Below are 14,136 nucleotides of genomic sequence, written 5' to 3'. Positions count from 1 at the left end.
ATTTCAGGTGAGACAGTTACACCTGATCATACCTAGGCCTCTTATCTCCCCCACCTGGCCAAGAAGCCTGGTACTTCAACCCTACCTTCAAGTTAAAAGGAAAATAGAAAAATAGTCTGCGTATAACCTGTATCTGGGGCAAATGTACCGGTCATCCTGGACGAAACCCTGTGATTTATTTGGCCAGCTGTTACAATATATATGGGTGGTAGTAATCTGTTTGCAGGTTTGGGTTTCCACAGATACCTATTCAGCTTTTAAGTTACTCTATATATTAAAGATCCTGTCTCTCTAAATATTCTTTATTCTAGGGTCACATAATTGTGTCTATAGCCTGGTAAATGTGACAATTGTACTTCCACTTTAAACTTATTGTAAAACGCTTTGTGCTTGAACTGAAATATTACCTTTCTATTCCATATAATTGATCAGTACAGAGTTCGTATCACAACATTACCAGCATTATTGATCTCTATCAGCTCTGGATAATTAAACAGTGTTATATCTGTATTTTCCTATATTCCTATGTGACATTTTTGTTGCCTTCCTCTGGATCAACTATGTCTATAGGGTTTTATATCTGGGATATGTTTATTTCCCTAGTGGTTGAACTTGATGGACTTATGTCTTTTTTCAACCCAACTTACTATGTAACTATGTCAGTGGTCACCAACCTTTCAGACCTCACTAAACTCATCATTTTAAATTCAGCTGGCATGTAGTAGAAGCGAGTGCGCATGCCCCTGGTGCGGAGTCTGGATTGCGCATTGGCAGGGGAGACGTATGTCACTCAAAGGGGAAGAAACTTCCCCCAGAATGGCGTAATGATGGCAGAACCGACCTACTATCCCATTACAGGCTAACACCTGCTTGCTAAACATCCTGGGGGGGGAAGGCGGTAGCACAACTTTTGTTGTGTCCATACGGGGTACATGATCAGCGGGGTCACAAGAAGTAAGGCATGGGGAATGCATTGGCAAGAGCCGCGGACCACCAGTTGGTGATTGCTGAACTATACATTGTTATACATCACAATAATTTTTTTATTAAATGTGTTTCTCTTTGTTTCTCTTGTATTATTTTATCTTCATAGCCTTACTGTAACCCTACATTGCTGTTTGACCACACCCACAGTGTAACCACACCCCCACCATAACCAGGCCCGCCTCTCATTGTAACCACACTGATACATTGCCACGGCAATGCATAGTTAGGCCCCATTTTTCCACCTTGCTTTAGGCCCCATATTTCGTTGAGACACCCTGAAGTACATAAACTCCCACCATATCATTTTTTTTCCTCTTTGCTGCTGAAGTTCAGTTCCAGGAGCTAAAGAAAATGATCAGTACTTCCAGGTATAGAAGAACATGTGACTTGCTCTATGTGAAAGCACCAAGCCAACAGCGCATCAACAGGAAAACACAAATAATGTGTTTGATGGTGAGTTTAGGATTCAAGTAAGCCAGAAACTTCATGGGCAAAGTACAGGAATATTTTCAAGTCAAAAACACTGCTTTACAAAGAGCGATATACAATCTCATGTGCAATTTACAAATTGGCCACTAGATGGTAGTATTGTTCCTTATTTGTCCTTGCCCATGCTCTGATCTCACCATGTATTGCACAGGCCAATCAGAGATCTATGTCATTATGTTCAGGTGTAGTAATATCATAACATATATGTTATTGTCAGCTGTACAGTAAGCAATTAACTTAAATTGATTGGGTGTTTGTGCTAAAACAACCTGTATGTAAACATTGTGTTTCTAAAGACAGTTAAAAAGAATGTACATTGAGTTTTGCATTTTTGTATCTAGCTACAAAATCCATGTAAAAGCTTGGTGGCGTTCAAATACGGTATAGAGATAAGAGATGAATACCTTATGGATGACACAATGTGCAGCTGTTACTTTTTAAAAAATCCTAAAGCTAAGTTCAGCCATGCTGCAGGAACAAACATGGATGCAAGGTAAAGTAGATAGGATCAGTTGATTTCAGGATTGCAGGTGAGAGAGAATACAACAGACAAAATAGATCCCTGGATACCATAGGGGAGAATAGATCAATAAATCTCTGGATCACAGAATAGAGCAGAATTTATAGTTATCTAAATCTAAAGAGAGAATAATCAATCATCAGCTAAAGTCAGTTCATCAATAAATCTCTGGAGTCTAGGAAAGTTTATACTTCTAGGAGTAATATCTAGATTAGTTTATTGGAGGCCTAGCCAGGCCAGATCTTGTAATTGTCAGGAAAGCAACACATAAAGTTTGGATCTCAGGAGAGATAGAAAAATCACAGCACCAGATCATAGAATGAAAAAATCAAGCCTTGAAATCCAGAAGAGAAAGACCAACAATGGAGAGAGTAGAACATCCAATTCCTAAGAACATAGAGATGAATAAAGATTCCTCTGGGGAATAGATCAGAGTTCTAGAACCAGAAAAAGACTTCTGTAATATTCTGATAAAGATCAAATACTATGCTGAAGAATGTAAGAAATGTGATGAAATGATAGATCACTAAATCCAGAACAAAAAATTAAATTACAGGATTTCTAAATTGTGGATCCAGAAACAGATACAGGAGATCACATTTTTATTTTTTAGAGCCATTACCCCTTTAATTACATTCTTTCCTTTGTGCCAGCAGAGCGACAGATTACACAGGAGTAATGCAGGGGATGAGTAATGTCTGAGTCTGCACACTGCTAGCAGACATACATCAGAGAAACTACGCACATTTCCCCAACATGTAACAGAAGAATGAGACCTGAAATTACTGCTAAAAGAACACATTCATTAAGTGTCAATAATTACTATTAGAAGACAATGTAATGTGTTTCTAAAGACCAAACTTTCTTTTTAAAATTTGGCTGGAGTGTGGAAGAGTTATACCCCCTGTCAGGGTTTTATTGCTGTAATTAGGGACAATCTCTATTTATATTTCCTCTGGTGACCATTCCCTACAAGACAAAAAGTGAAAGGAAATCTAAAACAATTGTAGCTGTTGTTAGTAGGGGAATGGATGGATACACCTATTCTGCAGACAGCTTTCTAGGAAGGGATTTTTCCTTACTTTCTTGTGCCTATTGGTCAAATCTCCCCAGGGTTACACTTAGGGGAAAAACAAATGTAACAGAAGTTTTAACTTTTTCCTCTTCCATGCAAAACAACAATATGTATGTGCTATAATGTTAAATACTAAGTTCACTTCCGGTATATTACTGACTTTTCCTGCATAGTAAAGCAGGGAAAATTAGATCTTTGTTTAAACAATGTCTACAAATATTAGTGATATATAAAACATAAGATTTTCTTCAAAATAATTTATAAAACCAAAATACCAATAAATGTAATAATTTACTGTGGATAAATTGATACTCTCAAAAGCTGGTATTGCCCCTGTTTAGCAGAAATAATTTCCCACCAGTGTCTGACATTGATTTGGTGACCATTCTTTCATGCAAAATTCCTTAGTAACCATAGGTTTGTAGGCATTCTTGGATTAATTGCTAGTTTTAAATCCCAACACATTTCAATAGCATTCAGACCTGGGCTTTGACTAGGGTGCACTCTATACCTTTTCATTTCTTCTTTTTGTGCCTTCCTTTGGGGATTTGCTTATGTGTTTTGGATTATAATTACAATAAATATTCGATTCCACCTTAAATCTAAGGCAGACCTTGCATTCTCTTCAAACATACTATGATATGATGAAGAATTCACAGCTGACTCCATGATTGCAAGCTGCTCAGAACCTTATGCAGTAAAAAAAAACTCAAACCCCCAAACGATAACTTTGCCGTCACCATGCTTCACATTTGGTACGCTTTTACTAAGGACAAGTAGGTCTCTTGGACTCATTAGTTAAGAGCATGTAGTTCTAGGAGGTCTGAGCTTTGCATATGTCCAATAGCAAGCTGTATGTTCTTTTTGGATGATAAAGGCAGTTTTTTCAGCATACCTCTTTTAAATGCTGCAGTCTCTTTCTAATTGACACAAAAATAATCTGCTTCAGAACCTCACAGATTTGGGGTTCTTCTTTTAGCATCACACAGCTTTACTCTGGATCTGAATTTGTCAAGCTGGTCAGTAAAGATAAGGTTCAAGTTCATGGCACACTTTAGTTGTATAGCCCTCACAGTATTGCCCCTAAAAACCACCAGGCGATTGGAATGGTGTCAGCTATGTACTTTAATTTTTAGCTTCCATCAGACTTTTTTAAGGTTTGCTACAACAAGCTTGGTGAAGTTTAAAGAACATATGCAGAACTCATAGCAGATGTAACTTTGCATTTGCCCATTACTACCAGCAAGTCCTGTACAAATTAGTAGTGATTTAAGATGCAATCCACTTGTAGAATATTTTCTTTACAGTATAATAACTCAGTTCAAATATTGTGATTTTTTTTAAATCCCTAGTTAGACTCACAGCCTTTTATCCTAGAGCCTTAAAGAGCTCTTTTGATCTTGGCATGACAACCACACAAACATCAATACCATAAATACATCAGTCCCTCCATATCTAAGAAAAAAATACAACAGGTTCCTCCAGCTTACTCCAACTTCATTGATCTTAAAGTGTTGATAAATGTGGGGGTGTACTTACTTTTTTTCATGACACATCTTCATTTTTGTTCATTTAAATTAATACACCATGCCAGTTTTATGAGTCTTTTTTAAAGAATATCATATTTTACTGTAGACACTATTTGAATGAAAATCTTGTGTTTGCTTGTTTGATATGCTAAAAAAAATCTTAATATTTTTTATGTTTGTAAAATGTTTTTATTTTAGAAATAAATTGGTAATTCAGAACAGATTCAAATCAAGGCAACTGTAGGCAGGTGCCTGGAGCCCAATAAATGTCTGTGGACCCAGCTACAACCTTCATACTCCTACAGTAAATCAGAGAGCTGCCACAGTTGGTTAGAGCAGTGTACGTCACAAGAGACAAAAGTAGACATTTGGTGTCTGTGTAGTCTTCCCCCAGTCTGCTCCCTACATGCCTTAACATCAGCTATCTGTGCAGAGAAGGGGGCTGGGTAGGTGCACTGCAGGGGGCCAGGATAACTTGCATTGTACTGTTAGGTAAGCCTCTCCATCCTGGCCGACTTCCTCCATCCTGGTCTCCACCTTCATGCTGGCTGACACTTCCATTCTACCTGTGACTCTTCCATACTAGCTTACTCCGGCTCCTTCTGCCAATCCTAACTAACCCCTAACAATGAGGATCCAGCCTGTCAGGAACCTTCCACTTACTGCCTGTCATTTATTTACATGATTTGCCATTGATCTACCAGGTCATATCTTTCTGTTTTTAGTATTTATTGCATGTTGACGGTCATTGATATTATCTGTTTGTTATCGGTATTATCTGATTTTTATTATTGGCTGCTTGTTTGATGGTAATATCTACATTTCATTCTTACTGAACGCACCCACTAGTCCATGGTCCATTTCAATTTGAACATGCCCTTTTTGCCATGGTTCACTCCCCTCAAAACTTCCCGAGGTATCCAAGTCATTTATAATACAGCATATCCATTATTTACTTTGCTGATTGAATGGCAATCAGTGGCAATCTGAATCCCCATCACTCTGATCTATCTATGCTGGGTTACAGATCTGGATTTCTTTGGTCTATGTCTCCTGGGGTCCAGAGTTTTATCCCTCAGATCTTTCTCTCCTGGGGTCCAGAGTTCAAAATCTTCTGATCTGTCTCTCCTGAGATCCAGATCTCTATCCCTTTGATCTATAATTCCTGGGATCCAAATCCCTATAATTCTGATCTATCTCTGCAGGAATACAGATTTCTATCCCTCTGATCTGTCTCTCGTGGGTTTCAAATCCCCATAACTTTGATCTATTTTTCCTGGGTTCCAGATCTCCATCCCTGTCTCTGAGAATATGATCAATCTTTCCTGGGAGCCAGAACTTCATCAATCTCATCTTCCCTTTCTGGGCTGCAGAGCTGGATAGATCCTCTCATGATAAAGTTCTCTAATTTATCAGTCTCTCTCCCCTGGTAAAACAGAGCTCCAGTGATCCCAGTGATCTGTTTTTCCCGGGATCCACCTTTCCTCTTCCTGTTTCTCTTAGTCACATCAGGATGATCTGCTGGAAAATTTGGAATGTTCACTTTCAGAGATTGACAGTTCTCTTGACCAATCCCAGGAAGCCGATCCTGCCAATTCCCCGCCCCTTCTTCTATCAGGACTTTGTGAGTGCCCGGGGGCGGGTCTAGTGACGTCACGAGGAGTTCGGGCTGGTCGGGGGAGACAGAGGGGAGCCGGGAGGGGAGGCGGCAGAGGGAAGCGGATTGCAGGCATCGGTGGGGGGAGATCGGCGGCTCCGGAGCGGCAATCGGGACACCAGCAGGCAGGTAAGCCACAGACAGATCCAGCTGGGAAGTGGGAGGGAGAAATGTTACTTTAAGTGTCAAACATGTGCCAGGGGCCACGGGGCCACAGCCTGAGGTGGTGGCAGTTTGTGCCCTGGGATCCCCTTGGTGTTACCTCTATAACTTCTAGAGCAAACAAGGATAGTGTGTGCTGCAGGAACATAGCAAAGCTTTACTTTTGTGGGCATGCTGGAACTTGTAGTTCCCCAGCTTCCTCCCTTTGACCAGCATTGATTCTATATGAGGATCTATTAACTTTCTGGCTGCCAGGTAGGTGATAACTGGAAAGGGAAAACTTGCTGAAAACTTTTCCGTAACTTTCTTGGAACTGTGGCCCCTAGTCCAACTTCATCTGGGGGTCCAGGGCCACCTCCCTACTTCATGGGGCTACTGATTTTTCAACACACCAAAATACTTTCCTTTCATGTTGATCTTGCTGGGACTTGTAGATCTTTTTTTTTTACAGAGATTGTGTATTGAAATCCCTAATTATGGGATATTAAAAGTATTTTTGAAGTTTAAACACATGAGAATAAAATTCATACAAGAAAATCTTAAATAGTGAGTATACAGATGTTTGAGAAGTGCCAGCCCATCCACAATGTCCCTGGAAATCATTGTACTACAGTGCACCCAGAAACTGGCCAGGAATCCCCGGCTTGCTACATTATTCTTATTAATATTAAACAGGATTTGTATAGCGCCAACATATTATGCAGCGCTGTACATAGGGGTTGCTAATGACAGACAGTGACACAGGAGAGGACCCTGCCCCAAAGAGCTTACAATCTAGGAGGTGGGGACACAGGAAATAAAGACTGGCAGAGACTTTTTTCTGTGACTTGTAGTTCCACCTAGGGGGTCGGCTGTCAGTCTGTGATTGGTTGCCTATATTTGCCATGCAAGCCCTAAAGGTTCTCTGGTGGAGGCGGCTGGTTGGCCCCTCCAGGCTTCACTACCTCTGCGTCCCGCTGCCTGTAGAAGTATTCATAGCTTTGAAGTGGAAGCTTCTTGTTATTTGTGTCTCCTCCAGGCTGATACATGAGCGTGTGACAGGAACCTGAAATGAGGGGGCAGAGAATTCCCTGCACTGAGGGGAACAATTGGTCCCTTGTCCTCAGATCAGTAAGGAAAACACCTGGAGCAGTGGGGTGGCAAGACAGGGCCGGCTGGGGAAAACTGAGGGCAGGGCCCAGATGCCATCCTGGGCTAAAATGGAAAGACAAGCTAATGTGGGTAGTCATAGAAGAGCTGCCGGTTCTGGATCCATAAATGGGGCGCTGACGGTACTATAAGCCCCCGGTAGTTCTGGGTTCAGCTCCCAGCCATCTTTTAGGACACAGTGGTGGCTTTTATTAGTGTACCAGGACAGGAAAGTCACACTGCACAACAAATGTTGCAATTTTCTTCATATCTCCTGCAGTCAGAATGAAGCATTACCACAGTCTCTTCTTTCCCAGTATTCAGGCTGCAACATTGTAACTCTATGGCACTTCCCAAAGCAAGAGGCTGAAGCCCTGGCTGATCTGTGTCTGACATTGGTATAAAAATAAAGGGCTGCAAAGGTACTAAAGCAGAAAGAAGCGGCTCTGTCATCTCTGAGCTGGCATGTCAGTCCGGGACGTAGATGATGACACCAGATAAAGCCTTTTTAGTGGAAGCCAGTAGACTGATTCCTGATGTAGGACTTAAGCACAGTGCGAGATGGGCAGTCATTGGTTCAGTTATTAAGCTGGCACAATATAATATTCCTAAGGCAGATTGGCACAATGGGTACACAGCTATTGCACACTGCAACTGCTGGCATTCCTGGCATGATTTGCAGGCAGGCACCTTAGGCAGTTTGGCACCACAAAGTCCAGAACTTTTACAGATTGGTAGTCCTTCCTCTGTCTGTGGTGAGTTCAGTACTTACCAAAGAATTCTTTATTAGGGTTTAGCAGAAGCCCTAGTTATTATTATATTAATACACAGTATTTATATAGCGCCATCATATTACGCAGCGCTGTACAAGGTCCATAGTCCTGTCACTAGCTGTCCCTCAAAGAGCTACCAATGTAATGTCCTTACCATAGTCATTTAGTTATTTAGCTAAACCAGCCTGGCATCAATATAAACTGGATTTCCATCCCTGGATCCAATGCAACCCTCCACGCACATTGTTGGTTCTGGTAAGACTGGCATCATAGCTGCTATACAGGAATTAGGGTATCGCTGTGTTATGATAATTCCTAGTATGACACTAAATAAATCTGAACTGGTGTTAGTAGCTTGGGCATTCTATATTACTGCCTGAGACACAATCTGTAGCAGGGGAACAGCCATCTCTCTGATAATAATAATAATCTCCCAGCCCTTGCAGAGCTCATGCCAAGCTTAGCAGGGAGCCAAATCTGTGCTCTCCAATGCACCATGATTGATTGCTGGGGAGCCTACCCTGAGTATAGATGGCACTGCACTGTGTGTAAACTCTGCGTTCTGCTTTATATCCAGGCTGCCAAAGCCTAAATGACCCCCAGCTTATTTTAGCTTCTCGTCTTTTCTCTTGGCTGCCTGTAAAACCCCTTCCAGAATTGTCCGGATGCTGCGATTTTGCACGCTTTGTTGGCCTCCTTCTCATACCCCGCATTTCGTCCCCTGTAAATTGACGGGTTGCGTACTATGTTGGGAGATAAGTGAATTATTTTTCCCTCCGGCTTGTGAATGGAGAAGTCTTTGGCAGTAAAATATTTATTTAGTATTTTTTTTTTCTTGGAAGTACAGACAATAAAATGTTAAGCGGTGGTTATAGAAGCTTCTGGGTCAGCATGTTCTGTTGCTGCTGTGGAACAGGGCATGCTAGGACTTCTAGTTCTTCTAGTTCTATCATCTATAGCTGATATTTGAAAACACTTTCCATGCTTGTTAACATATAACCAAAGTCAAGTTTAATATTTTTATATTCACTTCCAATGGAGGCTTCTGCACACATTACACAAGTATAATCCACTGTTGTTACCATCAGGAAACCAGATTCAAGAAATGCCATGCAAGACAGAAAGCGGCTACAGAGACCATGCAGTGTCCCACTGCCATTAACCTTTCCCTTGCGTCACTTTTCCCTCCCCTCTTACTTACTTTTACTTTAACCCCAATTTACTTTTCTTTTCCTAATTTCCTTTTTCTTCCATATTTTACCCTTGCTCGCCTTCACTTGCCCTAATACCCCTGTACTAACCAGCTTACTTACTATGCCCATCACACATCGCCATGTTGGCCTGTTTCTCTTCTTCACAGTCCTGGAGAACACTATGCATCACTATTATTAGATTAGACTTTCAATAAAGTAAGTGAACTAATCAAACATCTGCTTGGGCAATTTTTTGACTGACAAATCAATTGTACTTTTATCAGGAAAGGACTTTTATTTTATCATCAGTTATGTGCTGGTGGGAGCTGCGGGCAATTAACAACTGCATATCTGTGTGCCACTTGATGCCATTATGATATTTTTTAGGTTTCTGCAGAAATCTGTTCGATATTAGGTGGTTCACAATACGGTGATCAATATTCAATCAGAGAATTGATTTTTTTTTTTTTGATGAGCATACATCTAAAAGAGTGTGTTTCGGAATAATCCCTTTCTACTTTTATAACCTGAGAAAAGAAAGCACATTGCATACTACTGACCTATTACTCAGCTCTTTACCAATCCATAGTCATGTCACTAACTATCCCTCAGAAGAGCTCACAATCTAATTCTGGCTGAGATTTGGACCTGGGAATTCCTGCAAAGGCAGAGTGCTTGCCACCCTGGCAATGCCATCCACTAAGCTTCTAAATCTCTGAATTGGTAGTGCTTGGCATTCTTCTCTGTATTCTCTCTGTTTATTTACAAAGGATCCATTGTAAACTCATTCATAATCAATTGAAAATACTAAACCAGAAAACAAATAATGTATTTAAAAACATGGCAATTGTTTATAATACACAAGACATAAAGGTTTACATCTACTGTTTAAAGTGAAGCACTGAAGGAATTCCTGCCAGTTTTTTATTGCCATGTAATTGTGTTGTGTAAATTCCAGTTGGAGAGTACTGTAACTGGCCCATTCCAGGGGTAAATTCCTGTAGTCTGGGAAATAATGACACCTTCCACTCCTACAATAAACATTTACAGACTTTTTTTTTCCCCCCTTTGAATGGTTTATGAAGAGGTATAGAACAGCTGTTCACATTTGTCCCAGATTGTCTTCCCAAAAAAAGTTATGGCTTCTAAATTTACCCCAAAATGCATCTGTTTCTGTACTCAGTACAGAGTAAAAACTTTAATAGGGGAATCTGATTCTGCTTTTCCATCATCCGCCCTATAGAACATGGGTTGATGTAGCAACAGCAAGATCCCCCAGCTATATTTCCCAGTTCTGTTCATGTCCACATAGGAGCTTCCAGCTTCTCCTCTGCCATTCACACGTTGCAGTGTTCTATATGCATATGCATTATATTGCTCTTTAACTTGAATTTTGTTTTTTAAATGAACTGCCAAAATACCCCTTTATTGACCAACAATCAGGCTTGCATTTTTACTGGAATGCTAAAGAATAATGCTACCACAGCTCATCAACACGGGTAACATTTGTTGTTATGCTTGTGAATGGGCTCCTACATTCTGTGTAATTTAAAATATAAAATTCAGCAGGATTGTTGGAAAATCCTGGTATAGAAAACCCCTCACAATGGACATAGCAGGAGTGAAATATTTCCAATAAAGTCACCAAGAGATTAAAAGCCACAAAGCAGTTTCAACTGAGCACTGTTTGTGTATTGTGGACTGGCTCTTTGAATCAACTTATGTTTAACTTTAAACTTTAAAGATTTTTTTTTATATTTTTTTTTAACAACTGATGCACAAAAACGACTCAATCAACATTTTTTAACATCATGCTACCTTTTCGTTATATAAACAACTATATGGGCTTTTTTTCTGTTCTCTGCTCCGGTGAAGGTGCCTTGCTTCTTATTCAAACCCTACCAGCAACTCCTTGAATCGTCCAAGCGGAACTATTATACAGATAAGGTCTGTTTACCTCTTGCGCTCTTTATGCCTGTTGCAGGATTTTTATCTCCTACTGAGATTGTTTTAAGAGTTCCCATTAAAAGTGCACTCCAGTCAGACAAGAAATTGTTCCCTATAAATTCACGTAATACACAACCTGTGTGCTGAGTGTTTCTTGTTAGTTCACTGCTTTTGTTCATATAGTAGACTAAAGTTTTCTTTGGCAAAATGAGCGTTTGCCTGTTCTGTCTTCTGTTGGCCTGATGGACAAAGTTTTTACATCAAGATCTTTGGGGCCATTGCTTCTTCCGCAAGCACCATGGAAAGCCTGCTTTTTTTGGCTACTGTGATTTTTCTAAAGTGCCGATAGTGGGATATTCTTCTGCTTTACACAGTTCAGTGTTTTTTGAAATGCATTATACGTTTGCTGAACTAATTTTACTTGGGAGTCATTGCTTAAATCCAGAGACAACCCCGGTGCCATGGTGCTAATTTGACATTGTGCTGTTAATCTGCAGGTCACCGACCTTGCTAATGGGCACATGGGTAGCTGAAATCCGCCATTTGTTCCTGAAACAGTTAAGTGTGTGTAGTTTTTTTTTTTTTTTTTTTTTTTGCATGGCACATTCCAGAAAAATACTCATCATTCTTGCATAAGGCTGAATAACTTCATAGCAGGAAAAAAAGACTCCAGGAATTCTGTTTGCATCAGACCGTGGAAGTAGCTGGTGCAGCAGGGCAGACAGACACCAAAAACACTGGGCCTTGAAGGGCAGTTGGCATGCTACTTAATCATTCTATATATAGGGTTTGTTTTACCTGCCAGAGGATTTGTAACACAAAGCACATCCTCCTATGATCCTCATTCCCTGCTGTGCCCCATGGTCTGCTTGGTGTTTGGACTACCAATGGAAAAACTTCCTGAATTCTTTTCTTCCCATATACCTACTAAACATTTACCCCTCCCACCTATCATTTTACAGACCAGCTGTTACTTCTTCCAGCCTGATTTCATGTTTCAACTGGTATTCCTCAATTTAGCCTTCCAATGATTACTCTGCCGAAACTGGGAAATGGTTTTTTGTTCTTTTAATGAATATTTGTCAAGTTAAAAGGAATTGAATACTTTGGTCTTCAGTTTCCCACACTATTGTTGTCATGAAAGCCTTAAGTGCTAATATTTGCTGCCGGATGCATGAACTCCACTTTTAATTGAGATGCTCTTGGTGATAATCTACTAAGGTGTATAATACAGTAAGAAATTAAATGTTTTCTACTTTGGGTTATAAAAGAAGACTTTTCTAAGGAGCTTAATTGGCCTCAAACGGAATCAGCCAGCTGAAAGAGAATTATATTTAAAAACCTTAGAATTATTTTTCCTTTGGATTCATGAATGTAGAATATTTCAGTGGTTAATATTCTGTTAGGGGATTGTTCACACCTTGCACAGTAATATACAATGCCCGGACATCCACACTAATAGTAAACTAACACACAAATCCTCCTTCCCTCTCTGAAACAGAACTGTTCTGTGTGTACAGCTCCTGTTTATCCTTCGGTCACTGGAAATAATCACTTCCAACGTTGGTGATCTTATGAATTCATATCTTAAAAAGTGGTATTCGAGATCACATCAGTGGGGTATCATTCTGACACTGGAGGTAAGGGTTGACTTTTTAATGTGGAACTTTCAGTACGTCTGAGTACATAAATTCCTGAAATGTCACAATCTTCAGATATGAATGTTATTATTCCCCCCAAAATCTCCACCTTAATATGGCTTACTATGGCTGCGATTTCCTCATCAGTCTCCAGGAGGAAACTTTTCCCCAGTCTACGTTGTGAATAAACGTCTACATTGTAAAAAAGCAGGCACCAGAATTTCCATATTTGTGTCATCTCAGTCTGAAAAGTAGTTGGTAATGATGGATGAACAACATTTTTTCCATCCTTCTGAAGGTAAAAACAGATGAAGGTACTGTCAGGGGAGTGCTGTGATCTCTGTAAGTGGTAATAAATACCTGGAATGTAATACTGACACATTACAAAGCATGTACATAACATGAAAAATATATCTGATGTCTTTAAAGCCCAATACACATACACTTGATCTGATCTATGGCATCTTGTTGGACTACCTTCATGTTCACTTCCACCAAACGTTTTATTGAATCAGAAATGAAAATCTGCTCTAGGTTTTATAAAATATTTTTGCTTAATGAGCTTTTTAAGCAGCAGGGATGGCTGAGTTGTCTAGACAAATATTTATTTCTAAAACTGCTTGGGGACATTACTGGAGGTGACTATAAAAAGAGGAGGATTTAATGGTTTACGACTTTCATAAATAGTCCCTCTCGCTGTGTTCTATGTATAGGCATCGGAGCATCTGATATGACCAATATACACAAAACCTCCAGAGATTTCTGGCCTCACTTTAAATAGGTTGTCGTTAGTGGGACCGTGTCTGAGATATACAGTTTACATTACTGTCAGGCTTATGGATAAACAGAGCTGCCTATGGAGGGAATTTCAAACTCCATTTGGTGGAGAATTCATGAAAAACAAACAGACTTATTTCATAGTCTGCTCAGTTTTGTTAGATCAGTCAGTGTGCTAACTCATTCTGGAATGAAGATCTAATTTACACTCAAAGTCGGTCTGTAGCATACCTTTCATTAGGGGACACCTATTCTGGAA

The 14,136-nt window shown here is 40.0% G+C and overlaps 1 protein-coding gene across 1 annotated transcript in view; it reads left to right on the top strand.

Moving 5' to 3' along the window:
• Positions 1-6,256: 6,256 nt before the first annotated feature.
• PPFIBP1 (PPFIA binding protein 1) overlaps positions 6,257-14,136 on the top strand; it is a 69,594-nt gene continuing 61,714 nt past the window's right edge. The window contains exon 1 of the mRNA XM_072398949.1: positions 6,257-6,386. The gene's annotated coding sequence lies outside the window, so the exon portion shown is untranslated. The remainder of the gene's footprint in view (positions 6,387-14,136) is intronic.

The sequence above is a fragment of the Pyxicephalus adspersus genome, chromosome 2, assembly GCF_032062135.1.
Source record: "Pyxicephalus adspersus chromosome 2, UCB_Pads_2.0, whole genome shotgun sequence".
Lineage (NCBI taxonomy): Eukaryota > Metazoa > Chordata > Amphibia > Anura > Pyxicephalidae > Pyxicephalus > Pyxicephalus adspersus.
This window is presented reverse-complemented; position numbering and strand designations above follow the sequence as displayed.